We start from the raw sequence: 4455 nt of genomic DNA on the forward strand, positions 1-4455 counted from the left end.
TTTTTTTTTAATGGGAGGAAGAAGGAACCAAAGGCCATGAGCCCGCAAACAGTTCCCTCCAAGAGAAAAACAAAACACAATAGAGAGCCAAATTCAAGATCCGATCATTTTGAGATGCCTGGACACACTGCGTTTGAAAGACTGGAGATCATAGGCAGCAGGAAATTCAGACAGAGGGAGACAGTTCCAGAGTTGACCTGTTGCATAAATGAAAGACTGGGAGTAACGGTTAACTCTTGCATTAAAGAGTTGGACAGAAAAGGGATGAGAGTTTGCTGCCAGACGGGTGCTACGCGCCCGTCGTAGAGGTGGAGGAATGCAAGCAGACAATTCAGAGGAGCAGTGACCATTAAAGTAGCGATAGAAAAGAGATAAAGATGCAACAGTGCGGCGAAGAGACAGGGGTTGAAGGGAGTCAGTAAGAGGAGGAGAGTTAATGAGACGAAAAGCCTTTGACTCCACCCTATTGAGAAGAGCTGTATGTGGGGAGCCTCCCCACACATGAGAGTTGTACTCCACACAGGGGCAGATAAAACCCGTGTATAGAGTCAACAATTGTGCAGGGGTAAAGAAAGAGCGGAGTCGGCTTAGCACACCCAATCTCTTGGAAGCAGATTTTACAAGAGATGTAATATGATCTTTCCAAGATAAGTCCCGAGTAAATGAAACCCTAAGCATGTTCAAAGATGATGCAGGATTAAGCTGAATATTATTAAACATAAGTAGGTATACCTGTGGAAGATTTTGTCAGGTTGATAGGTGCAAGAACTGAGTCTTAGATGCATTAAAAACAACCATATTATTTTTACCCCAGTTAGAGATACGAGCCAAGTCAGACATAAGGTGTGCCATAGCCTCATCCCTTGTTTGTTGAAGTAACTGTTGAGATGGGCGTTGCGGGAACCGAATGGAAAGGTGAAGGGTGGAGTCATCAGCGTATGAGTGGATATGGTTAGATGTACAGCTTAGAAGATCATTGATGAATAAAAGGAAGAGAGTTGGTGATAGGACAGAACCCTGAGGAACACCACTGTTGATAGATCTAGGAGAAGAACGATGGCCGTCTACAACAGTGGCTATAGAACGACCAGAAAGGAAGCTAGCGATGAAGGCACAGATAGAAAGATAGAGACCGTAGGAGGGCAGTTTGGAAATTAATGATTTATGCCAGACTCGATCGAAAGCCTTTGAGATGTCAAGTGCAATGGCAAAGCTTTCGCCAAAGTCCCGAAAAGAGGATGACCAGGAGTCTGAAAGGTAGGTGAGAAGATCGCCAGTGGAGCATCCCTGACGGAACCCATACTGACGATTGGAAAGAAGGTTGTGATAGGAAAGATGCCTTAAAATTTTTCTATTGAGAATTGACTTGAAAACTTTTGAAATACAGGACGTTAAAGCAATTGGACGATAGTTGGAGGGTTGGGAGTGGTCACCCTTCTTTGGGACTGGCTGAATGAGAGTAAACTTCCAGCAAGAAGGAAAGGTACAAGTTGACAGACAATGGCGAAAAAGTTTGCCTAGGCAGGGTGAAAGCACAGAAGCACAGTTCTTGAGAACAACAGGAGAGACCCCATCAGGCCCATATGCCTTGTTAGTAGCCTACTGAGGCCAGTGATGGCAGAAAATACATCAACTGAAGAAATTTTAATGTCAGCCATGAGGAAGTCAGAGGGGGGAAGTGATGGAGGAACAGCACCAGAATCGTCTAAGGTGGAATTGGAGGTGAAAGTCTGTGCGAAGAGATCTGCTTTATCAGTAGGAGAAATAGCTACAGAACCATCAGAGTAGAAAAGAGGAGGGAAGGATGATGAGGTAAAGTTGTTAGAAAGATTTTTGGCAAGGTGCCAGAAGGAGCAGGAAGAATTCGAGTTGGAGAGTTGAGAGCATTTAGTATGGATGAAATTATTTTTAGTAGAGCGAAGAACGGACTTAGCATGATTCCGGGCAGAAACATAAAGATGATGTGATTCAGGGGTGGGTTGGCTCCGGTACCTTTTGTAGGCCCTCTCCTTGTTGCAGACACCATTAGAACAAACGTGATTAAACCAAGGCTTTCTTGCGTTAGTCAAAGGATATGAGAAGGAATGTATGCTTCCATGCTCGAGAGAATAACCTCTGTAATGCGCAAGCACACTCAGATGGCTCCCGGCCATGGAAGCAATAATCATTCCAGGGAAAATCAAAGAAGTACTGCCTGAGGGCCTCCCAGTCCGTGGCTCCAAAATGCCACAGACGACGTTTCCCTGAAGGGCCCACAGGCCATACCGGATTGATAGGACAGGTTAAGGTAATAAGGTTGTGATTGGAGGAGCCCAATGGAGAGAAAGGATTAACAGTGTAAGCAGAAGGATTAGTTGTGAGGAAGAGGTCAAGTATGTTGGAGCTCTCTCTAAGGCGGTCAGGGATATGGGTAGGGTGCTGTACAAGCTGCTCTAGGTCATTAAGGATAGAAAAGATGTAGGCTTGTTCACCAGGTGGATCCGTGAAAGAAGAGGAGAGCCAAAGGTGGTGGTGAACATTGAAATCTCCTAGAATGGAGAGTTCAGAGAAAGGAGAAATGGATAGAATGTGTTCCATCGCAGAAGTAAGATAGTCGAAGAATTTTTGCTAGTCAGTAGAATTAGGGGATAAGTAAACAGCACAGATATATTTAGTCAAAGAATGACAGGAAAACCGAAGCCAGAGTGTAGAGAATTCAGAAGAATCGAGTTCAGGAACACGAGAGCAAGATAAGTCGTTGCGTATATATACACAACAGCCACCTTTGGCTTTGAAATGAGTATAGAGAAAGTAGGAGGATACAGAAAAGGGTTTGCTGTCAGTTGCCTCAGACAGCTGAGTCTCCGTTAGAAAAAGAAGGTGAGGTTTAGAGGATGAGAGGTGGTGCTCAACAGAGCGAAAGTTAGAGGAAAGGCCGCAAATGTTGCAGAAATGAAGAAGAAGAGAGTCAGACAGTGGTTCCAGGCACCTCGAGTCGTCACCGGGAGAGGGGCGGATGGTGGGGGCATTTATGGTCCCTCCCCCCCCCGGAGACTCCGAGGCTTGATGAAGAGACGCCATTTTTGTTGTGAACAGATGATTTTAATCAGCAGAAAGTGGTTGTAGCTGTTCTGGTAGTGGTAGCTGTAATGATGATGGTAATGGTAGTTGTGGTGGTTTATGGTGGTAGCTGTGATGATGGTGGTGGTAGTGGTGGTAGCTGTGATGGTGGTAGTGATGGTGGTGGAAGGTGTGTTAGGTTGTGTTGGTCATGATGGTAGCTGTGATGATGATGGTGATTGTGGTAACTGGGATGATCATCGTGATTGTGGTTACTCTGATGATGATGATTGTGGTTGCAACTGTGGTGGTGATGACAGCTGCTCAGTAACGGATTTCATTTGGGCAAGTGCATTGCGGCCTGATAAAGCAGCAAAGCACTTGACCAAAGACGAAGTGAGGTTCAGAGACGACTCTAATTGGAAAAGTGCTGAGTGGCCCGATACGGCCGCGAGGCTCTTGTAAAACTCTAGACCTTTTCCCACTGTGAGTTTAATGATCGCATTATTAGGATCTCCTGTTCTGCGAGCTGAATAGATTAGTTTGACGTTAGCTTCATTTAAAATACTAGAGAAGAGTGGACCACGTGAGAGTTTAATGTCCATTGATTGTATTTTTATCACAGTGCATCAGTCTACTGCGTTTCTGGATTTTACATTTTAACAAAGATTAAGGATTCGGATCTGGGAGATTACGTGAAGGGAACTGCACGGAGAAAGCGAGAAAAGGAAACAATAGAGGAGGTGTGGAAGACTGTAGTGCGTTAGGGAGGGCAGGAATAACGACAAAGAGGAAGCTTACTGTAATGAGATGTGTGTGAGAGAGAGGGAGAGTGAATTATGAATGAGACGTGAGCTGGATGGGTAACGAGGTGTGAAGAACGGGATAAGAGGGAAGTCCTATGTCTGTCTTTCTACTGCATATATTATACCATCAGTCATCAGTGTTGGTGTTCAAGCATCTCCAAATTAACAGACATTAACATTTTTTTCTCATAATTCTTTGGGATCGCGCCTTCTTATATAAATATACATACAAACATACATACATATACACACACACACACACACACACACACACACACACATATATATATATATATATATATATATATATATATATATATATATATATATATATATATATATATATATATATATATATATATATACTGTATATAGATGGATACATAGATAGATAGGCCGCCCCCATACGAGTAGCCAAATACAACGTGTCTCCCTAACCGTGACAGTCGGTCACTGAGACAGATATTATTATAAGTGTGAAATCTACCAAACAGCAACAGTTGCATTTTACAGTATGACCACCACACTTTCTCCGATACTAATTTCTGACATTAATTTCACAGAAAGAGACGTTCAAGTCCCGTGTTTCCCCAGCTTTGCCACTTGCTCG

The sequence above is a fragment of the Coenobita brevimanus genome, chromosome 45 (assembly GCF_032717465.1).
Source record: "Coenobita brevimanus isolate Jiangsu-jjx chromosome 45, ASM3271746v2, whole genome shotgun sequence".
NCBI lineage: Eukaryota > Metazoa > Arthropoda > Malacostraca > Decapoda > Coenobitidae > Coenobita > Coenobita brevimanus.